This window comes from Lissotriton helveticus, chromosome 1_1, assembly GCF_964261635.1.
Source record: "Lissotriton helveticus chromosome 1_1, aLisHel1.1, whole genome shotgun sequence".
Lineage (NCBI taxonomy): Eukaryota > Metazoa > Chordata > Amphibia > Caudata > Salamandridae > Lissotriton > Lissotriton helveticus.
The window spans coordinates 1,126,837,782-1,126,865,354 of NC_136057.1; positions in this window are offsets into that span (position 1 = coordinate 1,126,837,782).

Consider the following 27,573-nt stretch of genomic DNA (forward strand, 5'->3'; position numbering starts at 1 on the left):
CAGAGCAGCGCGGGGATTGGCCTAAGTGGGCAGGGAAGACACTCTGCTCAGGTCATGGAGTCTGTGGGGTATCCCCAGTCCGGCTGCTGAATGCAGCCGGGCTGGAGAAACCTAAGTGCATATGTGTGTTTTGGCCCTCCTGAGATAGTCAGCCAAACACATATGCATACTTAGGGAGTGCACAAGCACTCCTCCCAAATTCCATACCCCGCCCCCTTCATGCACAAACTGGGTCAGAGCCGGCAAACGAAAAATTAAACAATGCTAGAGCATCATTTAATTTTTTTGTTTGTTGGATCTGCGCCAGGCAGTGGGGTGACGCTCCTCCGCCACGGATGTCTGGTTGTCATATCAGCCCAAAGCATCCTCTCGTCTTTTGTCAGAGTTACATACAGAAATAAATCAAATATGTTTGGGACTAGGGTCCTCTGACCCTTAACTATCTGTGTATGTTCTACATCCCATTGGGCCCAAGGCAGTTACATAGTGACAGCTTAATCTCCTTATGTGCAATTCTACTTAAGTAAAATTCAATTCAGCCCAGCATTTTAGCATTTACCAGCAGCCCATGCTAGATCAATACACATTTCATGTGACTCTCGACGCCTGGGGCAGGCATCAGAGCTGTTATGGACTCATGGTCTATTCTCTATAGTAGTCTAGGTTTGTGATACATATAATAAAAGCAATGAAGCTGTAATGGCATAGGTCTTTGATTCATTGGTGCTTTTCACAACCCCCTGTTACACAACGGTTTACACTTTAGCTCTGTCTTGGCTTCTATTTCTCATTTAAACCTTTTGCCTGAATTATCTGATCCTATTATACGTAAGTATGTTTTGAACATTGGAATGTTGGGAGCTCGATTAAAGACATTGGAGCAGCTCTGGCCTTATAATGGCTGGTATGAGCCTTCTGAACCAACATTTCAATGTATGTCTTTCTATTTCTCCCTTTTTAATTTAGAACATTCTACCCTTAGTGGTTGGACTGTTCTAATAGCCTTTTAGCCCATCTGCCTGATGCTATACCAGTTGTTAAGGCCCTCACCTCATGGGTTCAAGGCCTTTAACGCCTGGTATAACCCACAGCAGCTGGCTATAAGGCGATGATATATCTGACACCATTGTCTCATATTCAGTGGTAGTTCTTGTACACTTCTCTGGTCTATGTGCTTTACCCTCAAACGTTGCTTATTTGGGGACCTTTCCAACCCATATTGTGTAACATGTCTAAAGAGGTGGTTCCCCCTTTATTCTTAATGTCATGTTGCGACCCTGTAGAAGCTCCTGCCTTGAATCATCTGAGCTCAGAAAGATGATAACTGGGATCATTTATCTAACACCACTTTGTTGACCTACTTAAAAGGGATAGGCAAAAAGGGTGTCAAAGAGCAGTGTGCAGAGAAAACCTCTTGGACAAAAGAGAAGAAGACAGCTAGGAAGTGAAAAGAATTAAAGGGCCTTACTTAGAGTTTGGCTAACCAGGATGTCATCATGAACATGATGGATAGCCAGTCTGCTATGTTACCAGTGCATTCGAATACAACACACTTGTAATAAGACAAACGGGATATCCATCTCATTTGTGACAGAGTACTGGTATGTCAAACTCTAAATGAGTCCCAAAATCAGAAAAGAACTGTCCACATTGTATAAGGGATTGCTAAACGTATCTCCTATTCTCACCCGGAAGTGCAAGTTGCCATCTCAGTGACAACTCTGTGCCATCTCCGTGACATGAACCTTCTGGGGGCAGAAAGTTATGTAGACCTCCTGCAACAAAAAATTGCTGTTCTGAAACTATAAAAGCCTTTGAGCTGTGTCAGGGGCCATTTTCTAACAGAATAATTGACCCTACCTTGCCGCTGAAGCTGACATTGCTTGAAAACTCTATCCTCAACCTCCTTTGTGCCTGCAAAAGGAAGTAAAGGAAGAATACTTCAGAGATATGTCTCTCTCCTCCCCTTTCCCTTGAGTCGGCACTGATTTCCGCGACCGTACACCATGCACACACCTTATCGCCATAGTGCTAGGGTAGGTGCATGAGCCTAGCATAGGTTTTGTACAGCAAAGGTACCCTTCTTGTACAAAATACTATGCCTATACATGATGGAAGGCTTTTCCCACTTTGTATGCGTGCTGCACAGTATAGCACGAATGCAAAGTCAGAAAAGCATTGAGAAATGAAAGCATTTTTCCTGTTAGCGCCTCCTTTGAAGAGGCATTAACTTTTGGTGCAAAACCATGTCTACAAATCTTTGTAAACATAGTTTTGCTTCTAAAGTCATGGGTGGTTGCATGGGAATGCCCATGTTCCATCCATGTAACGCCCCCTCAGTACTCAGTAATGCAAAGCAGTGCCTTGCGCTACTTTGAGGGTGCTTTCCAGCACAAAACATGTTTTGCACTAGGAAGAAAATAGCAACAAAAAACAATTGCGCTGGTTAGTGTCATTTTTGTGATGCTAATTTGGTGCTAAATGTTTGTAAGTCTCCCCCTCAGTGTTTTAAAGTAGATAAACTTTATGTTTGATATATAGTTCCCTTTCTGTACAGTCTGAGTCTCCTGAAAACAGAAGCAACATTTTGCTCAAGCGCTATTGGCCTCATTCTGAAAGGGTTTAAATATGTTACTACTTAATGCAGGTTTAGCTTGTCACAATTTTACTGCTCTTCTCCTAGGTTACATTTGATGTACCAATGGACTTGGAACACCGAAATCCCAAACTCAGCAAAGGATTTTAGAGCAGTATGACAGGTTTTTATGGTGTGGGTTGACAGTGCAGCTGTCGCCAGACAATTATGTGAGCATTGCTAGAGAGGGACTTTGCCTCTGCCCACATGCGGGGAGACAGGAGTACATGTTTTGATAGGGCAGAAGTTGTGTTCTTCCACAAAAAAGTGCTTGCCCTTCACACAGCTGTGATCATTTTGTTTATTTATCCAGCAGCCTGATATTAACCTTTTAGGGGCATCCACATAGCATTGTAATGCTATTAAAGTGTCTTACATAACAAAATAATGTATGTTGTTTTTCTCTGGCAGTAGCACAGATGTGAGTAGGTCAGTCATAAACCTACATGGATTTTTATGTCTGACTTGACAGTGCAGCTGTCACCTCACCTTTTACAGTACACCAATATTACAGTTCTTTGCTTCCCCACAAATACATATTCATTCTCATGCTAATTACTTGTAATGCTTTACATTGTCATACAACCTTCTTGTAAAGCCAGACCTAATCAAATTGCCAATGCGTGTTGTTGTATTGTCCTGCATACACACACAGTAAAATCTACCATGTGATGGGCTACTCAGATATGAATAACCTGAGGGAAACATATAGCCCCTCAAATTTTGATAAATGAATTATGATTCCCTTAGCCTGCCCCTTACTGTGTGTCAAAGTTCATAAGTTACTTTAAAAGTGTACAGACACAAAAGATTCCATGTCAAGGGGACCATGTAGGGAGTCATGTGAGAACTTGAGTAGTGGCACTGTTTGATTAACAGAATGTCACTATAGTCCCGTTCGGTGCAGTTGTGCATCAATCTATAGTATGATCTATATATAATGAGGTGTTAACACATTGTTTTAGTATGGTTTGCTTGTTCCTGATAACCTCCTCACATAAATGCTTGGTGTTTTTGTTAATCTCTGAACCCTATAAAGGATAAGGGAGGTTGTCAGTGCAATGTCACAGACATAGCCTGTTTGATTTGGAATATTTAGTATATGGTGGTGAGTATGTGTATTCCTATTGGATAGGGCCCATTAGCCTGGATTTAAGTAGATCTGTAGTTTGGAATGTAATCACTTGAAATCAACAAGCATCATTATAAGGTTTTTCCAATAACATTAGTTACAATAACTTGAACATTTTGTGGGGCTCAATTGGCCTTGGATTCAACACTCAATAATAGTGCATGTGATTATTCGAATTCAAAGCTTTATTCGAGGGATATACTCATAAAAGCACAAACATACATTTAAAATACATCCCATTAAATTTTTTTCTTATTTATACATACTTTTAAATTATTTATACATACATAAGCAATACAAAATCTTTAGTGTACATTTACACAGAGATCACTTGATACCCTAATTAAATTACATTAATAGAAATTGCCCTCCGTCTAATGGACCATGCCCACCCCAGATACTTTGCTGTTCCTAGAACAATATGCATATCAGTGGCTGTGCAAATAATTCGTAACGCCTCAACACCCCTGGATGTCCCTAGATTTCTACAAACGGGAGCTAACCAAACTCTTCTCGGGGTGGCATAAGCTTTGCACAAGAATAAAAAGTGACCTATACTTTCCTCGGTTGCACCACAAACCGGGCAGCACGATGTAGTTGCACTCCTCCACCTACCCCTCAGTGATTTCAGAGGAAGGGCACCTGATCTTAACTGGAAGAAAAGCTTCCAATCCCCTGGGTTAGTAATGCTGTCCCAGTATAGTTCCAATATAGGACACAGTTTGATTTCTAGGAAGCGCCCCGCCATTGTGTCTGATCTCGCTCTATTCCAGAGTCTGCCATCTATCCAATCCCAATATAAACTTTTAATTATGTTTTTACTTGGAAAGGGTTCCCCAGATGGATTATCCCATAGGTTGGAGAGGCCGAGGTCACCTAGAGCAGTCCTAAGATTTTTTAACCATACTATTTTATGAAAGGTGTCAACTTTAATTATGGCAAGGAACCCCTCTGCATAGGGCCGTATCTCTGGGGTAGTCCAGAGGCGTCTCCAATAGAGAATCGGGCGCAATCGCGCCCGGTCACTAACTGATCTTCTCCCTAGATCAAGACCAAGCGGGATTAGTGGTGTACTCTGGGGGAGACCCGTGATTCCCCTAAGGAACCTATTCTCCGATATTTGCAAAGGGAGAAGCCTATCGAAGCCCCACAGCTCAGCCCCATATAGGGCAGACCCAATAGCCTTGGCATCATATACTGCCAGGACTGGTTTTATAGGCTTTGATTATGACTTTTTGTGTTCCACCCGAAGTGCCCCCGAAATCTGTTGATGCCTCAGGACCGCCTTTTCTATGTGTTGGGACCATTTTAGATTGTTTGCTATCTGCACCCCAAGGTAGGTAAATACAGTAACAACCTCTAGCACACAATTGTTCAGAAGTATTTTAGGCCGGGGTCAACGTTTTGGTGAGAAGGCCATCAGCTTAGTCTTGCCCACGTTAACTTCCAGGCCATGTTCCCCACAGAAGAGATCAAAGATGTTTAAAGCTCGCTGCAAGCCGGCCGGTGTTTTGGATACAATCAGCGTATCGTCGGCGAACATCAGGATCGGGACCCTGAGGTCCGCCAACGAAGGTGCATGTGATTATTGTAATTATCTTTCCTCATAAATATTGTTTTTTAGACATTCATTGCATTTTCTTTAAAGCCAAATTAATGGTACACACATTGCTGACAAATGTAATGGTACACAATTTCCCGACAGATGAAAGTCTGATTTAGCCTTCCAGGGATTCAACAATTTCCTGGACCATAGCGCTGGCTTTGTTGAAGATTTCCACCTGTGCTTTAAACTATTCAAGGCTCATTTAATGAGTAAAACATGTTTAGTCAATATTTCCTATTTTTGTAGTTTCTACCTAGTTTTAGAGTGTGGTGGAAACAGGTGTGAAACACTTTTGTTAACCCTAAATGCTGAATTTGTGGCAGAAAGGACAACATCCAAATGTAGCAAGTAGTCATTCATTATGACCTTTTCTGGTTTTCCCAAAGAAACTAACCATTATAATAAAGAAAATGAATGAAAATAAGTTGAAAAAATATCAATTGATGATGCGATTTTCAGTTGTAATTTCTTTCCCCCAAGGATGATTTACAAAAGCAATATACCATTACGTTCATGAGATGCTTCTGGTTGCTGTAATTTATAGTGTTTATTGGTTGTCCAAAAACAGGCGATATCCAGAGCCAACAACTAAGCTGTAGCTTATAAAGATATTTTGTTGTGCACCCACCATGTAGCAATTCTTATGGTAAAATCTGATCAATGAGAAATGAGTATGAAGGAAAGCTAGATATTTTGAAATGTGCTATATATAATGAGTTTAGGAAGAGTGGTTATTTGTACATGTCTGAATTTGGGGTTACCCATACCTTCATGTGAATCAGAGGGTATGGTGCAAAGCCTGTTCTTTCTTGCACACTGGATTAAATTTGGAAGCCAACAATTGAGAGAAATGTAATTGGTAATAACAAATGTTCTGCTATTCTGTTCCGACATGTCCCTCGATGAAAAGGGTACCCTATTTGGGTGGATGGGCATATCGCCCACTACACAATAGGACAGAAAATGAAACATGGAGACCAAGTTTTTGACATGAAAACTGACCAATTTTTGCAATGTGGTTAACTGCAGTATTAGGACCTAGCTCTGCCACCACCAATGGAAACCTACTAAACCAGGCTAATATGAACACTAGACCCCTAGGTGAGCCCACAGTGGTGTGACATGCATGGATTCCACTACATTTTCTTATCCAGAATGCCCTGAAAACCCCAACACTTGTTTAAAATCACACATTTCTTCACATTTTTGTGAGGGAAAATACCTTAATCTGTGGGGATTTACAAAGTTTCTATCATCCAGCATTCCCAAACTGCTCCCAATAAAAAATAGTACCCAACTGGCACCCCACTGTTGTGTCTGGCCTACAGCCCCGCAACACAATAGGCTCCAAAACACACCATGATGGGGAAAACATGGTGGCCGCTGGCTAGGGCGGTGCGCGCGTCTCTAACAGACCTCTCCTCTACCCCGGAGGTAATGGTGTAACAGGCGGCTTCTCACCGGCGTTTCACGCGTTTCCCGCAGCTTAAACACCCGGCGGCTTCTTCAAAGGCAGATACACCCCCCCGGAGCTCTTCTGTGGCCGCGTCTGCGAATAGCATTTGAGAGCGGCATCGAATCAGTCAGGATCAACCTTGTGTCAATGTGCTTGAGCCCGACACCGCCTCCCGCCTCTCTCCTGCGGTGGAGGAAAGCCGCCGTGGAGCTTCGACGGGGCCGCAGGGCGGCAGCACGAGGACTCCTTAGAGGGATCATTTGTGGCTCAAGAGGAGAGAGTGAGGTAGGGAAAACTAAAAAACAGTAGAATCCCTGGAACACTCGCTATACGGAGCCTAAGGAGCCTGAACTTGCACCAGAGACAGAGTCGGAAATCACAGCGACGGCAGCCCGCGGATCTCTCCCAGCGCCAGGTGACAAAGTACCTGAGAGTAAGGAGGGGGCACAGGGAGGTGGCGTGCGCCTGAAGTGTACCAAATCTACTAGCGGTACTATTGGAAAGCGAGGGGGGAAGGGCAATAGACGAGGGAAAGGCTCCAGAGGCTGTGTATCTGTGGATGGGTCAGGAGAAGGCGGAAAAACACCTGTAAACTGCACACCTGAATGTGGTCCTGAGGGAGAGCATGAACTGGGGACAGAGGGGGCAGCCGTGCCTGAGGCTGAGGCTGCGGGGGTTGAGGATTTGGATTTGGCCACTGCTGGTAGGACTCAAGGGTCTATTATAAGAGAGGGCTCTATTTACCTCATAGCAAGCACTAACGCTAGTTCTGGTACTCAGTCATGGGGTAAAGGCAAATCTAGGGGGGCATGCAGGAGTGCAACACGAATCACGCCATCTCTGCGTTCCTACTTTAAAGTATTGCCCCAGGTCCTTGTCATCATACAACGAACGGAGGTGATTTGCGGCAACCACGAAAGAAACATGAGCGATATTAATACGCAGGTGGGAGAGTCCCCTGGATCAGCCATCACAGTGGAGGCTCCCAAATCAGTGCCAGCAGTAGATCTTGGGATGCCTGTCTCTTCAACGGAAGGTGGCGGATGTGTAATAGGTGTTCCCACCGTTGGAATAGAAACTGGGGGCGGCCCGGTGGAAGCACTCCTAACGGCAATGAGGGAAGAGATCAAAAGCGGCTTTGCAGAATCCGAGTTAAATCAGACCGAGATTGGGGCAGCATGCGAGACCCTGGAAAAGAAGATGGATGGCCTCTTTGAGAGAACAGATAACCTGGAAGGGTCAGTGGGGGAGTTAAAAGCCAGTCTGGAGTCAGCAGAGATTACAATCCAAGGTCTTCAGAGAGAAGGGGATGCAATGAAGGATAGGGTGGAGTCCTTGGAAAATTACTCAAGAAGGAACAACCTTAGACTTTTAAAGATCCCAGAGGGGAAGGAGGGTGGTGAAATCAAGGCATATGTGGTGTCATTACTGAAGAACGCCCTCAACCTGGATGAAACAACGGAAGATCTGGAGAAAGACATCCAGAGGATCCACAGAGACCCTTTCCGTCTTAACCCAGGGAGAGTGAAGCCGAGAAGAATCTTAGTGAACTTCCTCACTTACTCTATAAAAGAAAAAATCTTGAACCTCGCATTAAAAGCAAATTTGCTAAACGCCCCAGATTTTTCCTTCGAAGTCCGTTCCGACCTGTCAAAAACTACACTAGATAGACAGTGGGAACTGGGGCAAAAAATGGAAAAGTTCAGGGCCTTGGGGGCTACTGTGCAGATGAGATTCCCCGCATTCTTGAGGGTGATGTATAACAACAAAATGCACAACATTCGCTCCCCTTTAGAAGCTGATGACCTATTAGCATCCGTCAGCGACCACTCAAGGGAGGGCTATTAAGGTCCCTCTGCTCCTAGTTTAAATTCCCATACAGAGAGCTTTGGAATGCCACGCCTAAGGGAAATAGAAAAATAAATAAATAAATAAAAAAAAAAAGCAAAGCACACTAGTAAGAAAAAAAAAAAAATAATTAAATGTACAAAATATATAAACATATATATGTCTACATTATTGACTTGAATTTTGTCACAAACGAGGGGTGGTGGGTCTCCCAACCCTGTCAAACTAAAGCCAAAAAAAAAGCAAAAAAAAAAAAAGCTATCCAGTTATGAACGCTTGTGTTTAGCCGGCTCTTATTCGTACTCAGGGTTGGCAGGGCAAGAGGAGAAGGTCTGTCCGCAGACGTAAATCTGGCTATTCACGTGGCCAGCAGAAGTAAGGGTGGGTTTTCCAGGAGGGGGGAGGTAGGGGGGGAAGCTAAAAAGTCCTCGTAAGCCGATCCTCGCACCAACTGTTTCGATCTGTAATTTTTTTAAACGCCCCACGTATAGGGTAAGCCAGGGCAATAGATGGCACTTTGAGTACATAAGAGAGGGTGGTTCTACAGGTGGGTGGGGGGAATGGAGTAGGAAAAGGGAATGATGGGGTGGCAGTTTTTATCCTGGAATGTCAATGGCCTGCGTGTGAGGAGTAGGAGATACAGAATCCTACAATATCTGAGAGACTCCCCTGCGCAGGTCATTGTCATCCAGGAGACACATTTACTTAAAACTGAGGTCAACGACATGTTGAAGAGGCTGAAGTGGGTTGATAAATTTCTATGCACGGACCACAATGCCAACATACGTGGGATCCTCATTATTTTCAAAAAGCAGGCTAAGGCTCAGATCATGGATTATAAGGAGGACCTTAGTGGCAGATGGCTCTTTTCAAATATACGGCTGGATGGCAGACAATACACTCTAGTGGGCTATTATGGCCCGAATCATGACGACCCATCCTACCTGAATAAGATCGAGAGCTATTTGATCTCTTCCCAAGGCCCGGTAATATGGGTTGGAGATTTCAACCTCGTTTTAAATCCAAAGTTGGACAAGTCACCCAACTCCAAAGCATTGAAGCACTCCAAATCCAGGGAAACCCTAACAATAATAATGACAACTTTGGGATTAGCGGATCTATAGAGGGAGAGAGCAGGTGATGCTCTGGGGGTTTCTTTTCACAATTTCAAATACAAACATAAATCAAGAATCGATTACGCCCTCTTCAGTTATAGCCTAAAAGATGCACTGAAGGAGCTGGTTTACCTCCCCTCCCACCTGTCTGATCATTCAGCTATCCTTTTCTCTTTAAACCTCTCTCAGCAGCCAAACATACCTCTTGGTCTTTAGACTGGACGATTCTGCTGGAGGAGGAGGAGACAGGTTTCCTCATAGCAGAGTCCGCCTCATTTTTGGAAATTAATGTAAATTCTGCCACGATAGTGATTGTATGGGAATCATTCAAAGCTTATCTAAGAGGGTGTATAAACAACCGCGCCTCTTATAGAAGGAAGGTCTATAGAGAAGCGACCCCAAACATAGAGAGGGAATTGACTCTCTTGGATCAGAAGGGTGACTTCGATACTGGATCCTCAGCTGAAAAACAAACTTGGAAAACTTACTCCAAGATAGGGTTGCTAAGAAGTGGGAGGCGAGTAAGCGCTCATACGTCGAGTATGGAGAGGCAGCAGGTGGCTAAGAAGTGGGAGGCGAGTAAGCTCTCATACTTCGAGTATGGAGAGGCAGCAGGTAAGGTCCTGGCCTGTAAAGTTAAATCAGACAAGGCCAAGAAATACATCAGGGAAATAAAAGTGGAAGGGGAAGCTACAACTAGGACCTCAAACCCAGAAATTGGGAGCGCATTTCAGGAATTCTTCCGGAACATCTACAAGGAGGAGATTAAGGAGAACCAAACAGCCAGGGACCTGTGGTTAAATAAGGTCAGATTGCCTACGCTCTCATTAGAGCAGAGCGATTGTTTGGATAAGGCAATATCAGAAGCAGAAGTCAGTAAGGTTATTAGTAAACTGAAGCGGGAAAAGGCTGCTTGGCCAGACGGCCTGCCTGGAGAGCTGTACCGAGTATTGGGTCCTGTCATTTTTCCAACCTGACTTTTTCCGCGTCTTACCGATGGCGTCTTTCACCCGTGATTCCAGTTACTAATCTCGATTATCTAGCATCATATCCAACCCCCTGACGAAGAGCAACCCGCTCGAAATGCATTGGGGAATTGAACTATGTACATGATGTTACTCATGGAACTTTTTGGATATTATGATGGGATAAAAGATTTGTTTTGTTCTCTTCCACACGGAGACTATTTGAACTACAATTTGTGATTACACAACAATTTAAACAAATGAGACAAAGTGAATAAAACTTTGAACAAATTCTACCTATTGGGTACCTTTGCTTTAATAGCACACAGGAGTGCTCAGGTTATCCACCTTGTACCTACAAGGTCTTGCATTTATTATTCCAACCTTGACTGCCCTCTTTAACAACATCTTTGTAAACGGCGTGGCGCCTCCTGAGTCATGGAATGAGGCAATTATCATCTTGATCCCTAAACCTGGGAAGGACCCGACTGTTTGCGGGTCCTATCGGCCGATCTCGCTCCTAAATGATGATTATAAGATCTTTGCAGCCATTTTGTCGGCACGGCTCGGGAGCGAGATCGGCTCAATCATCCATCAAGACCAGAAGGGATTTATAAGGGGGCATCAGTTGGCAGACCTCACTCACGACCTGGTTGGTGCAATAGACATTGCCTCAGCTTTTGTTCTTCCCCTGGCTACCTTGACCCTGGATGCTACCAAAGCATTCGATAGGGTCAATTGGCCCTATCTGGCTGCGGTATTGAGAAAATTTCAGTTTGGGGCTAAGTTCTGTCATGTCATTAACCTTTTATGCAGGGACCCCAGGGCCAGTCTGCTGGTCAATGGTGCTCTCACTGAGCCCTTCCAAATTATGAGGGGCACGAGGCAGGGCTGCCCGCTTTCCCCGCTTTTATTCAATTTATATATTGGACCTTTCGTGCAAATATTGAGAGAGGAACACAGTATTCCCCCGTTTGAATTTGGAGGTTGGGTAAAGCGGGTAGGACTTTATGCGGATGACATCCTTATCTATACAACTGACCCAGTCCAAGCTTTTCCCGTAGTGGTAAAAAGGGTGGAGGAATTCGGGCAGATCTCGGGGTATGAAATCGATGCGGGAAAAACTGAGATCATGACCTGGAACATCGACAATCCACAGCTTGCAGTGACTCCATCCATGCGCTACTTGGGAATAAGGATTACTCAGGACATTAGTACTATGGCACAGATTAATCTGGACCGGGTCTTTCGAGAATGCAGGGTGCTGTTAAAATCTTGGTCTTTCCTCCCTTTGACTGTTCTTGGGAGAATAAGCCTAGTAAAAATGTCCATTCTCCCCAAATTTACATTTATTTTCAACTCCATCTCATTAGCCTTCGATTCAAAACAACTGCAAAAATGTCAGCAAGAAATCAATTACTTTATTTGGTGTTACAAGGCAACAAGGCTGGCATGGAAGAAATTAAGGAGGAGGAGGGAAAAGGGAAGGCTTGCACTACCAGACCTATAGTATTATGCTTGGGCATTCCTGCTTTCCCATTCAAGGACGCTGTTGAAAACTCCATCAAGCTCTTCAAAAGGGATTATGTTTAAGGCCATGTTAACTGGGGCGAATCTGCCACTTGACGGATTTTTATTCAAATTCGGAGATCAGAGGTTTTTCAAGAAGGTGAGATTGAAGGCTTGGGTGCAAATTAAAAGAAGAGCAGGGTTAGCTTATTACTCCAATTTTGCCCCAATCTGGGATGCCCCAGGGCTTCCGCTGTGCTTAAAGGACAGTCTTGCAGTCCCCATAAAGGAGGCAGGGATTCTAACATGGGGAGAGTTGCTAGCAGAAGGATCATTGGTAAAATGGGAGGAGTTATATGGGAGGGTTGGCCCAGCCTTATCTAGGTTCAAACACATACAACTCGTTAGTTGGTCCCGGGAATTGATTAGGAAAAAGGTCCCAGTTGGGAGGAGTAGCCTTTTCGAACAACAACTGGTAGAGAGGCAAGCAGGGAGTAAAGAGGTAGCCTTTTGGTACTGGACTATTCTGGAGGAGATAGATGGGGAGTTTACTCTCCCAGAAGAATTGTGGGGAGAGGTCTTGGGTGCTCCGTGTGAGGACTTAGGGACAAGATCTTTTATTCTCCTGTATAAAGCAGTTAAGCCAGTTTGGTTGAGGCGCAACCACCTGTTTACGATACATCGAGCCTACCTTTCCCCCCTAAGGCTATCCAAATTTCAGCCAGGAAAATGTTGTAACAAGTGTCTCCTCCCCGCAGCCTCCGACGTCCACATGTTTTTGGAATGTCCCTTTATAAAGGCTTTCTGGGATGAAGTAAAGGGCACCCTGGACTCAATCCTCAAAACATCACTATCACTCACCCTGTCCCTAATAATATTTGGTCTGGATGATAAAATTACTGGGCCAGCAAGGACCTTTTTGTTTTACGCAATCCTCCTCGCGAGACGGCAGATCTGCAAGTTTTGGCTCGATCCGAAGGCACCACTACATGCAGGTTGGCTAATGTCACTGTACGAAACATCAAAGGCGGATCTGGCCAGGTCTTGCAGTAGACAAAACCTCACCTTTTGGAACCTGTTGGTTCAGTGGAGTTAGATTGATAGTCAGGTTCGCCGGGTTTTTTTTCTTCTTTTTTCCCCCCCGGTGAGGAAAATGATATTTTGCCTGACCAAATATGTCCACTACATATACCCTATGTTACATGTCATGTGCATGTCACCCATGCATATTTCCCGTAGTGGCCTGAATCACTAGGCCTCTGCAAACATGTCCTGCAAGTCAAGTCATCAAGTCTCCCAAACGTTAAGCTAAAATGAAGGCCCATGTATTTGCATTTTGCATTGTGCTCTTTTTAATAAATATCGTACTGGTTGAGCCTGAAACCACTTTCTGAATTAATGTTTACATGACTCTTAGCATACTGAGCTGCAGTCACGTCAGCAAGAAGTCTGCCAAGACAGTATTATGAATAACAGTTATCCGTCTGCTGTACAGAGTGGCATCCCTGCCCGGTGAGGAAAAGTAAACAGACCCGTCCGATAGCCATTCTGTCTCCATTTAAGTGAATTACAGTGCTTGCACCCATAGAAAGCTCATGCAATGAACGAATAAATATGCCCTCTCTGTCTTTTAGTGACGAACAACCCTTTCTTCAGATAATACATCCCCCGACTCTAGATATCAGTTGTACTAGATGTGCTGGTCGCCTTGACATAAGAGATCTCTCTGCTAGGTTGAAAGTCAGCCTCCTCCCAGTTACACGTCAATTGCACGTCATGCTCAAAGTTGCACAATTAGGGCACAGTTCGAGCTGGTCATGCCAACTCCTCCTCTAAGTACCCACCCACCTATGACACCTACCTATCACACACCTATGACTCATCAAGTGTACACCCACATGTTCTTATCTCATTTTCTGTCTTGCTCTGCCTCAAGCTCCCTATGTACAAGGAGTAAAAAGTATATATATGATGTTTTGTTATTAAATGTTAGAAGACTCTTCCTGAACCTCAGAGGTGATGGAACATATTCTCCCTTTGACTCGAGTTATTGGAATAAAGCCCATTTTAACTCAGATACCACGGACTCTGCTTCTCACTTGATGCATGCTAATTGTTAATGCCTAGAAATTCAGCCAGGGTAATTATTTATTTACCACATAATTTGGCGCCCTTACAGGGACATATCCCTTTCCCCACTCGCCGGAGTTGTCGGTCTAGTCTTTGCCCCCTTCTACAGCCGTGACGGACTTCAAAGCGCACCAGCAGGTCTTCCTGCCACTCCCTCAGGCCCACGGAGGAGGACGGACTGCGACCAGGCATCCATGTGAGGCGGTGGGAATCGCGGATCATCTCAACCAGAGGCCCAGCCCGTGAGAGAGCAAGGTCCGAGGTCTCCAGAGGTCCACCTGTTCCAAGGCGCAAGCGTAGTCAAGTCAAGTTTCCGAGGCCTTCAAGTTTCAAGTTCTGCTTTCCCGGTGAGTACCACTATGGGGAATGTATCTAGTTTCAAGACGGGCTCATTTTAGATGAGAACGGTCAAGACGTGTCCACAGTAAAAAGTGGGCCCGGTAAAGACGTGTCTCAATTTTTGAGACCGGTATGGTTGCACTGTATTTTCAGTGCACAAAAATGTTTTTCAAGTACATGTTTAACTCTCTGTATCAGTTTAGGTTGTATCTGTTTTAGTGTTTCAATGTTATGTTGTTTTAGTGTGAATGATTGTTGATTGTTACAGTCTATTTTTGTGTATTGTGTTTCCATTGTATTGGTTTCTGTTTTCAAAATTACGTCAGATAGGGACCAGAAGAGGTTTACTAGAATAGACAGTTAATATCCGGCCTAGAGACACACCTGGTCATTTTATCTATAGTAAGCATGGGCTAAACGCCATTTGGAGAAAGAAGTCAAGACCCTCTCAGAAAGATGCCATTGAGTTATGGCGCAAAGAGTGACATAGGAGAACAGAGAAAGAATTCAATAAAGCAGAGAGAACTAAACAAGCCAAGAAATGCCGTTGTTAACTGGTATTTATCCCGTTCTGTCAGAAATACTAGCTAAAGTGACCACCTCAGAAAGACCCAGTAGGTAGAGAACGCCACCACCTGTACCCTTTAGAGTATGTAGAATTAAAGCCAACAACATCTGAAGAGTTCATTTCCTTGTATCTAGACGAGTCCCTTCTGGACTGCGAAAGTGCCTTGTGTGTAACTAGTTGGTTTATTTGTGAATTGCGCTTTGTGCTTAAGACTTGTGAATAGTTTGTTACATCCATGTGTGTAACGCCTTGTGAATGGCTTGTAGTTGCTTGTGAATAGCGACTTGAGATTAAGACTTGTGAGTAGTTTGTTGAATTTTCTTAAGTATAGCTCCTTGTAAATATGCCTTGTGAATAGCGTGTCATTTTTGTGACTTGTTGAGTTTCTTGTAAATATGGCTTGTGAATAGCGCCATGTAGTTATGGCTTGTGCAGAGCATGTTATCATCAGGTCCCTAGCCATTACGTTAGTCAGGAGAGAGCTGGATCTCTTTCAAGTGCTTAGAGAAAATGTTTTGAAGATGTGCGTATGTGTTATGTGATAAGGTGGAGAGATGAGTTCATGACTTTCCCATGTACTGCAGTCATTGGGGAATGTTTGTGCTTCAGCTGCCAAAGAGTTAATATCTTTTATTGAGAAGGCAGTATTTGTTTTAACAAGGTGTTGAGGAATTTTGGCGTTTTTTTTGGTGTTTGCGGGGGGGGCGTGTTTTTGAGCGGAAATTCGCACCCGTTCCAGTGGAGGGATTTGGTTGCTTTTTGGTGAGGATTTAGGGAATAGCTTGGACTACTGTGATGCCAAGTTTGAAAGGGATCTAAGCTGTGGAAGTGGTGGAAAAAGCATGTTTTGTGTGGAGGTGCGATTTGCCATGTTATCCAATGGGCGTATTCAGTTTGCAGATTGAATGGTAAATGCCTTGGAACGCTTGATTTAATGTGTTTGGCTCAGAGGTCGGTATAGTTGTAAATAGACCAGTCGAATTGAGATAAGGGTTTGCACAAAGAGTGCTTTAATGTTTTCACGGTTGAGAAGAAATTATAGAACAGACCCATCTTAGAATGTGCTTTTAAATTAGTGTAATGCAACAGTGTTTTTTGTTTTAATAGGAATGTTTCTACAGAATATTTTTCCCAATGCAAGCTGCCCTTTAGAATAGCGTGTGGCAGTTATCCCACTCACTTAGGAAAGTGGCTATTTGTGAAATTAATGAACGTGGCCCTTTTTGATAGCTACAATACACTACCATGTTAGTGCATTGCTAAGAGTCCCCTACATTAGTTTAGTTTGCCTTCATTTAGTTTCAAGGCTCACCTATGTACTTCGACAGGCTGCTTCAATTGATATGTGCAGAGAACAGTCCCCACTAAATTTAGAAAAGATGGCCTTTTGAAAAAGTATGAATCTGGCCCTTTTAATAGGTAGAATAGAAAAGATTGCACACTTACTTATGAAAATATTGGTTATGCAATGCAGAAATTAAGGAGTTCGACATGTTATTTTGAAAAAAGTAAAATATGGTGTGTTTCCATGCCATGATTGTTTTGTTCTGTTTATTTTTTCCTTTGCAGCTAGTAGCAGTACAGAATTATTTTAAAATGCTAGCATGTCACTCAGTTACAGAAAAATATATGTCTTTATTAATTTACTTTTTACCACGTTTTAAAGTTTGCTTCAGTTAAAGTTAGAAAAGCTCTGGCCTGGGAAGAGATATGTTATGACGTACAAGGAATGTGTTTTTTAACCTTGAGACAGTCCGTCCGAGACCGAGATGGCCTGGCTCCCAGTAAATGTTTATGTAAAGGGAGGGCTACTCCCTCTTGGAGCGAGCAGTGCCTGTCTTGTTGGCCATAACCCAATTCTTTTCCGCGGACAATTATTGGCTGTTCTCCAGCTGAGTCAGGCTCTTCCTTGCAGCCAGCTTCATTGACTTCAGATAATGTCACGCTTGCAAATGGATAGTTATTCCCCCAGTAGTGTAAACAGAATAATTGGCAGGAGTCTTGCTCTTGCAATGGGTTCAGCATCTGGCAGTCATTCAATTTTAGATCACAGTGTAGCCCGGCTTGGAATTGATTCAAAACTCCGAGCGTGGACATTTTTCTAAAGGGAGGGGCTGTTTCTCACTGAGGCTCTAGGCCTTCTGTCTATGACAAGAATACTTTGATTTTATTCAAATACATTTAGAGAACATATTGTAGGTAGTATGGTCATACTGTTCCCAAGATCTAGAGTAGGGTTTTTTTTTTTTTGTAAACTGCAGAGCTTTTGAATTGAAAATTCATTTTTCTTTATTTATTTATTTCTATGTCATTTATTTTTGCTAGATTGATGACAGTGAGCCCTAGCATTTACAGTCAGACACTAAAGGAACAGCTGGACAGTGTTTACATGCCTAATTCTAATTCTAATTAAAGCAAGATCAGTACCAGACTGTGACATTGCATCTCTGACAGTCTTGCACTTTCTGTGTAAAGCAAGTGGTGTACAACACTTGCTTTCCAAGGAGGGTACACCAGGTAGACAGCTAACACAAGAACCATACAGCTCATTACTAACCTTTCACAGCCCAGGACACAAAAGGAAGTACATGCCTTTATTGGCCTCACTTCTTACAGTATGCCTATCTAGCAAACCACTCATACAGTTAACTACACACAGTTAACTACACAGGAGGCAGCCATTTTGACTGTTCTCCCTTGGACACAAGAACACACCTTGGCATTTGAGGAATTAAAAAGAGCATTATGTCACGCGCCAGTCTTAAGCGACTCCATGTTACAGTAAACATTTTATGCTTTTTTTATTTTTATTTATTTTTACACTTGACTGTAGCAAGACTGACAGGATATGAACTGACATTATTTCAACCACACAGAGAGATCAGACGTTGTAATATTCTGAATCCTGCAACGCTTTTTCCCTCAAGTACAGTAAATGCACCGCCACATGAGTTATGTATATAGTGACAAAACCAAGACAAGACCTGACAGATATTGTACTTCTAAACCCAGACCTGACGCTCTATGTAGATGGATCATGCATGAGAACAAGTACAGGAGACTTAGTAGCAGCGTATGCCGTGACCACAGAAGTCATAGAGACACAGAAAATAGACACACTGTCTGCTCAAGCAGCAGAGCTCATTGCTCTGACACAAGCCTGCATAAGAGCTAAGCAAACATTTATACAGACTCACAATATGCCTTTGGCGTAGTCTTGACCTCCCATGGGACCAAGATTCAGCACAGCCAGCTTATTCAGGCCCTGTTAGAGGCCATACATTTACCAACAGCCATTTCTATCCTGAAATGCAAAGCTCATACCAAAGTTACAGACACCAACAGACACGACAAGGACAGAGGTACCATTACTGACAACATGTATGACAGTCAGGGATCCTACACAAGATGTACTCAACATACAGACACATGCCACCACAGATGAGATAAAGAATTGGACTGAACAAGGAGGGGTCCAGACTAACCCAGGTTAGATGACTAGGGGAAAAGGTACATTGTTTTCTTCTCAGCACATAGTCCAACACACTTGGGAGAGAAGGCAATGCTAGACAGCTTACAGAACATTTGGTTTAACAAGCAGCGAACATGTATGATCTATTACCAGTTCAATCCAGGTAAAGGCATCCCGGTGGAACAAGGCGGATTTCATCCTCCTGACCACCCTTTTGAAGTTCTCTAGACGGATTATATCCAAATGGACAGATGTAGAGGTTACAAATATGTCTTAGTAGTTGTGCACTGTCTAGATGGACAGAAGCATATCCAGTTCCAGATTATACTGCTGTTACAACAGCCAGACAATTAGTGCGCAGTACTTCCCCAGCTATGAATCACCTCATGTGATCTACCTCATGTGATCTATTCAGATAACAGTCAGCCATTCTCCTCTGAATTAATGAAACAAGTGTCACTTCTGTTAGGTTATACATGGAAATTCCATTGTGTCAGACACCCAGAAGCCGCAGGCCTTGTAGAAAGGCAAAATCAGACAATTAAGACAAAAGTTGCTGACATCTGTACAGAAAAAGGCGTGTATTGGATGGTTGCCTTGCCGGTTGCCCTCTTTTACATGCGTATGGTAGCTCATTCCAGAACAGGCCTATCTCCTTATGGAGTATATATATGAGATACGCCTATGCCAAAGAAAATAACCGATGTTGACAGTAACATGCTGACAGATTACCTGGCTTCCTTGATGTCTGCACTACTCTCTTTTCATTCACAGGTTGCTGCCACCTTCCCTGACAACACCCAGGTCAAGGAACATGCCATAGCACCAGAGGATTCTATACTTGTGTCCGGATTTTTGATCGTTCAAGTCCCCTTGAGCCACGTTGGAAGACGCCGAAGTTGGTGGAAGGACGTAAAGGCCGAACTCACCTTCATCACTATTTGGAACTTTGGAACTTTGGAACTTTGGAACTTTGAAACTTTTAATAAAGAAGACCTTTGCTAGAAAATACCCCTCAGCAATAGGTCTAGATTAAGAACTAGCAAGTCAGACGTAGTTTAATTGTTTAAGCCCACCCGGTGGTGAATCGGTTAGACTCGATTCTGACATGTATAAGATCACATATGAGAATAGCAAGAAGAGAGATAAGAAGGAAAAGTACTGCAAGGTATTACGCAGTAGATGTATAGTTACTTTGATCATCCTTTTTATTCTGTGCATTGTTATAATTGGTGTCAGTTTATTGCTACATGTTTTCTTTCCCATTTCCTCACATATACACTCTTCCAGTAACAGTACCATAGAGCATACATTTAGTGACCTGCCTCCCCATGAATTGTCATATCGACTTGCACTACGTAACAATACATTTATTCGAATGTTACACCATTCTCATCAGACCAGCAATGCGACCGATTGCTGGGTATGTGGCCAACTGCCTCCTTATCAAGAAACGAAGGGAGTTCTGCCCTTCTACCCTTTACCGTTCTCACACAATGGTTCGTGTGGAGCATGGTTTGCTCTAATGACATCAATAGATAGAAGGTACATAGCTTATCCAGGTGGCTGGATATATGGAAACCTGAATAAAGTAATGAATGAAGCATGCTTTCCAGACAAAGACGGATTCCCCCAAAGAAAGGGAACCGATTTAGAGAATGAAGAGTACGAACAGGGAAATGCATCTGTTAATTTTGTAATGTTAAATGTTCAGCCCAAGCAAAACACAGGCCCACCGTTTATATCAGTCCTGCCAGCAAAAGGAGATTTATGTGTTAGTAAGAAAGGCTCAGTACATATGGGACACAGCAAGTGTAACACTGTAGTAGAGTTTGATGATAACGGACTATCTTCTTTCAAAACATCACGCCATACCTATTCCATTTGCGGTCAGACAGCCTACGTACATCTGCCCTTAGACTGGGGTGGGACTTGTTATATAGCATTCTTATTGCCACCCGTTTTTCTAGCCCCATCAAATTATCATAGAGATTCACGACTAGAACATGTTAGACAAAAGAGAGAGACAGATTCTGCAGGGATCGATCAGACTGAAACAGCTTGGGAGCAATATACAGATTTCAACAGAGGATTCTTTTTCTTCATAGGTCCCGTCCAAAACAGTAAACTGATACGCAGGTTAACAAGGACTCTTGAAACAGTTGTAAATATAACTGCATCTGCCCTGGCGAACTTAACCCAGGAACAGTCTGCTATTAGACTTGTCGTTCTTCAAAACCGCCTCGTTCTAGACGTCATCTTGGCGGATAGGGGCGGAGCTTGTAGAGTCATCCGATCTAGTTGTTGCATTTTCATCCCAGATAATGCACCATCTGTGTTCGAAGCAATAACAAGACTCCACAAAATTGCTAATGCCATACATCAAGATCCAGGCACATGGACTTGGTCCAGTTGGTTCTGGGGTGTAATATCTGCATGGGGATGGAAAGTTATGTCCTTCCTAGGAATGGCCCTACTTATGGTATTTGGTTGCTGTCTCTGTTTACAGTGTGGCCCGGCCATTTGCGGCTTGTGTGCTACTGCCTGTATTCCACATCCACGTAAACAAAGGATAAAAGATGAAGAAATGATGCTGTATGATCAACTATACGGTCTCATGAATATAGATGTATCCTGAAGGGTTATGTAGGTGACAAGGAGGGAATGAGGAAAATTATATTTTGCCTGACCAAATATGTCCACTACATATACCCTATGTTACATGTCATGTGCATGTCACCCATGCATATTTCCCGTAGTGGCCTGAATCACTAGGCCTCTGCAAACATGTCCTGCAAGTCAAGTCATCAAGTCTCCCAAACGTTAAGCTAAAATGAAGGCCCATGTTTTTGCATTTTGCATTGTGCTCTTTTTAATAAATATCGTACTGGTTGAGCCTGAAACCACTTTCTGAATTAATGTTTACATGACTCTTAGCATACTGAGCTGCAGTCACGTCAGCAAGAAGTCTGCCAAGACAGTATTATGAATAACAGTTATCCGTCTGCTGTACAGAGTGGCATCCCTGCCCGGTGAGGAAAAGTAAACAGACCCGTCCGATAGCCATTCTGTCTCCATTTAAGTGAATTACAGTGCTTGCACCCATAGAAAGCTCATGCAATGAACGAATAAATATGCCCTCTCTGTCTTTTAGTGACGAACAACCCTTTCTTCAGATAATACATCCCCCGACTCTAGATATCAGTTGTACTAGATGTGCTGGTCGCCTTGACATAAGAGATCTCTCTGCTAGGTTGAAAGTCAGCCTCCTCCCAGTTACACGTCAATTGCACGTCATGCTCAAAGTTGCACAATTAGGGCACAGTTCGAGCTGGTCATGCCAACTCCTCCTCTAAGTACCCACCTACCTATGACACCTACCTATCACACACCTATGACTCATCAAGTGTACACCCACATGTTCTTATCTCATTTTCTGTCTTGCTCTGCCTCAAGCTCCCTATGTACAAGGAGTAAAAAGTATATATATGATGTTTTGTTATTAAATGTTAGAAGACTCTTCCTGAACCTCAGAGGTGATGGAACATATTCTCCCTTTGACTCGAGTTATTGGAATAAAGCCCATTTTAACTCAGATACCACGGACTCTGCCTCTCACTTGATGCATGCTAATTGTTAATGCCTAGAAATTCAGCCAGGGTAATTATTTATTTACCACACCGGTCCGATGATTATGCCGACATACTCCACGGCCCTGTTTGTGGCTTCGCCCGATAAAGAGAACAGACTCGGCCTAACAGACTGAAAGATGCCTTGATGGAGCAAGAATTTCCTGAAAGCATCTTCCGCCAGTCTGGTATCTTTGGTCAGGCTTGGGAAAGGATTATGTCCCTGCCCTGTGCCTAATGACACTCAAGGTGGTTGGCGTTTTCCATGGAACGAGGGTGTGGCAAATGAGGACAAACCCCCCCCCCCCCAAAAAAAAACCCACCATGATGACATTAGGTTTTTGTCATGAAAATGAACCCATTTTAGCAATTTTGGTAGCTACAATTTGGCCTTGGGCTCAGCTGCTATTGAAAGAAACCTACTAAACTCATAAATTTTAACTAAGTTTGCGCATTTTCCTGAATCTGTTGGGATCCACAGAAGTCCTACCACCGAAAATTTGAACATCCAACCATGGTCCCATGGCAGTTATGCAGAATTATCATTAAAATGCTTTAGAATCAAAAACGTATGCATGACCTATGCGAAGCTAATTGTTACCCAATCCATACGAATTGACCAGTAAGACTGTACAGTTGGCTTCTGCACTATTCACATGAGAAGAGTAAAGGTCAGAACCTTTTTTAACTCCACAAGGAAATGAGGCTCCTGATTGCTCTCTCAGAAACTGCTTGCCACATAAATTGGTTTCATGCACAGTTTCCTCAAGGAAGACATCATTCAGAAAAATTTGAAAGTAGTAAATCGTCACAAAATTTGCAATGTTCTCTTTATATCCAGTATCTGCAATAAATGTCGGATTTTGTGATTGAACTTCATTAATGGGCTAACAAGTGAGCGCTCCTACTGTGCTCAGTGAGGTACCTGCCTGCACTCCGGATTGGGCTACACTGCCATTGTCTCTCAGCTGCACATATGGTGCTTGCAGAGGAACTTCATAACTGCCATGGCTATGTTCTTCAGAATCACTGGAAGACAAGCCATCATTCGATGTAATTCCACCGACTGAAAAAATCCTTTTCAGATTCTGATCCATGATCTATCAGATGCTAAACCAGTATCAGAACCTGCCTCGGAGCTCTCCTCTGTTATTGGAGCATAAGCAGCCATCATTCAAAGAAGTCCCATCTCTAATAACCATTTAAAACTTTCTTTCTGAAATACTATGTCCTAGGTGAAATGCAGAGGTAGAAATGTTAATGTACCGAGAATGCTGTGTGTGTGATATGCGCTAAAGTGAGAATACAATGCAGGGCTATGCAATGGAGAGTGTAATATGCAAGAAATATATCTGCCTCAGAAAGGAGGAAAACACTTAGGTTACAAAACTCTGCAATGTGAAGGAAAGGAGCTAGAAGAGGAAAAATAGAAAAATATTTATTCACCTTGCAGCACATTATATAAGCTTATACAAATTCAGCCTCTAAAATAAATGGAATACTTCAGATATTTGAGTGCAGGCCCTTTCTTGATAGAGAGATGAAGTCTTTGAATTTTAAGGGGTGCTTTGTGGCATCGCCTCTAAATAAACCTGCACCACTGGCGTTTTGGCTACACTCCAGAATGCCACATAACCCAGAATGCATATATGCTTGGACAACTCTGGTGACCCTCAGTGCTCAGAATCCACCTCACACCCACGGACCATGCACAAAACCTCACCATCATCCTGGACTCCTCACTCTTAAGGAATCGCCGAATCCACAGCATCATGTCTGGCTGCTTCCACATGCGCCGGCTCCTACGTAAGAACTTCAAGTGGATCCCCACTGTGTCCAGAAAAATGGTCACCCATGCGCCCATTAGCAGCAGACTCAACTACAGCAAGCACTCTATGCCTGCACCACCCAGAAACTCCAAAAGAAACTGCAGACCATCCAAAAAGCATCGGCCAGACTCATCCAGAACATCCCATGACACAACCACATCACCGGCCACCTGAGAGACCTTCACTGGCTACCTCTCAACAAGACAATCACCTTTAAGCTTCTCAAGCATGCCTACAAGGTCCTCCACAACACCGGACCAGCATACCTCAATCACTGCCTCTCCTTCTACACCCCCACCAGACATCTCTGCTCCACCCAACAGGCCCTGGCCACCATCTCAAGGATCCGCAAGACCCCGGCTGGAGGAAGATCCTTCTCCTACCCCGCTGCGAAGACCTGGGACTCCCTGCCTTTGCACCTAATGCAATCACCAACGCTGCCGCAATTTAGAAAAGACCTGGCTCGTCGACTGAACTGCAGACCCAGCACCTCACCCCCAGCGCCTTGAGACCCTCATGGGTGAGTAGTCGCGCTGTATAAGTCGCTGATTGATTGATTGATTGATTGATTGAAAGAGCAAAGACTGACAATTCCTGCTGATCCTCGAAGTGGGACCACTAAAGAGGGAGGTGTGGTGTCAATAGAACCATTGTGAACTAACAAGACTATGTTTGGTTTCTATATGTCTGCACGTATAACTGTGATAGTTGAATGAATACCTGGGTGTTTAATATCCCTTTTGTTTTACAACTGGTGCATCCATAGTAACATTTCTCAGTGGTGAATATTATTAGGATAATGAATTCATAAAGCATCTCACGTCCGTGCCAATCACATTTGAGGAAACATCTATCATTTTATAAGTATTTGTCCTCTACAACACCTTAGCTGCCATATACGTACTCCGAATCAAGAAAAAGAAGGTCACAGTCATATAATTGGTCCACATTTCTATAAGAGGCCTCCTCCCCCACTGTTCCCAACCCACAACCCTTTCCTTTGCTTGATCGCCCCTGTATTCTGTGCCTTGATGGTAAGCAGAATTGGGCATGTCGAGAGGAGGACCCTTTATTCATGTTGCATTGTTTCTGAGGGGCGTCTTCAACCTACCGAGAGATGACAGTTTCAGTCTTGGCAAATGATTTTAAATGCCAAGTCGAAATGGCAGTAAACTACACTCACGGGCCTTGCAATCACAGGCCTGATGCTTGTTTGAAGGGCTACTTGTGTTGCTGGCACAACCAGTGCTGCAGGCCCACTAGTGGCATTTAGATTACAGGCCCTAAGTACATGGTATACCACCTTAAAATGGATTAATAAATAAACTAAATATGCCAATTATGTATACACCAATGTCACCATGTTTCGCAGAGAAGCACATGTACTTTTGCACTGGTTAGCAGTGGTAAAGTGCTCTGACTCCTATGGCCAACAAAAAGATACAGCAAAAACTGGAGGCAAGCAGGCAAAAAGTTGGGGAAGACCACCCTAAGGATGGCATGTTCAACATGCTGCGATAGGTGCTTAGTGCTAACCTGCTGTCTTTCCGAGATTCTCCTCTGGATATGGCCCACCACGGACCTGGGTAGAGCCGATATGGGTTAGTCTATCTCATTTCTTTATTCCACTTACAAATCTGTCACAATGTGGGCCCTACATGATGCTAGACATAGATGGGATAACTGGTTAGGCTACCACTTGATGGGTTCAAGTATTGCTGTGCACAGGTAAAAGACACCCCACTCAACAGGCGCAAATTGATCAACTTCACATATTTTCATGTGGTTCAGATCCTCATCAATACCATGGAAACCGCAATTTGGGCTGGTGCAATCCATCTTATCCGCAGCTTCCACCCATACCCTAATGTGGATTCTGTCTACTAAAAAATAGACTATTTGTGAAGATCAAACTCATCTTGCTCCATTGTTGATTGGCTGCAGAGGGTGCTAAGGACCTGGTCTGTCGAATAGAATGACTTTTACAGATTTATATTTCTATAAATGTTTTTTCATAATTTCATAACTCCTGAGGTCTAATTACAGATAGTGCACACATATCAGTTGACTGAGGGTACGTGCTTGCAATGTTCAACACTCCGTCCATCATCCCCTTTGGTTTTGCTTTGTTCGCCCTAAGTTGGCAGGGTATGCCCAGACGTGGGCCCCTTGCTCACTTTGCCACTGGATTCAACCTGGCCTGGCTGATGACGGCTAGTCCTAACTATTTCTGCCTTCTGTCAGTGTCCTGGGTTACATGACTGTGAATGGATCTGCTGTTGGGGTTTTTGTATTCTTGCCAGGCAGTGAACCAAAGGAGACTAGGTGTGGGCAGGGTTGGCCATTGTGCTCGGATGGCTGTGGGTGGAGTTGGCCCCACCTCACTTTCACTTCAAAGGGCTATCCTCCAGCCCACACAAAGGAACCTGGCACTGGCCTTTTGTTGCCTCAGATTTCTTGGAACCTTGATATGGGAAGGGAAGAACTTTCCAGAACCAGATGTGGGGATAGTAAGGGGGTTCTCCCCACACAGAAGCTGGCACCAGCTGTAAATATTGGCCCTCCAGAACCACACATCAGAACACTCCTGGACCTGTGAACATTACAGAAGAAGGGCTTCCCTGCTGCCAGAGGAATGTCCTGTTATTGAGGACTGCCTTGCTTTCTAGGAAGGAAGAGTGGACCTGCTTACCTTTTGCCCAGGCTACCCTGAGTGCCTCAATGGGTCAGTTGGCTGACCTCTTGCTTAATCTACAGAGAAATAAAAAGTTCCAGAGGCCTCCCTGCAGCTGGTCAGCTAACCTGCTGCAACCGGTCCTGCAACTGTACCTGCCTGAGCACTACTGGCCTATGCTGGAGTGGGCTACTGATCCCCAAGAGGTGCCCCCTAGGTCTTGGACCCTTGGCTGGCATCAGTCTGGGTTCCACCCAGGAAGAAATTGTGAAGTCTTGAAGTTTGGGCTTTTTGCGACTATGAACGGGTACCTTTGTGCCGAGACTCTGCCACTCGGATGTATGACGGTACAATGCGTACCGTTTCAACGCGTTCCTTTACAACGCGTCTTTAACAACGCAAGTCGTTACAACGACTTGCGTTGTTGGGCGCGGATAGTGAATAGTATAATTTACTATTCTAACACCAGTCCCCGTGGATAGTAGGGAAGGTGTTGGAATAGTAAATATACTATTCTTTATCCTTTAGCGCCCTCCAGCGCAAGTCGTGGTTACGACTTGCGTTGTAAAGGACGCGTCGTAAAAGCAGTGCGGGGTAACATCCGCGTTGAAAAGGATGTTCCCCCTGCCACTCATGACGACTAGCAACACAAACCCTTTGCGCTAC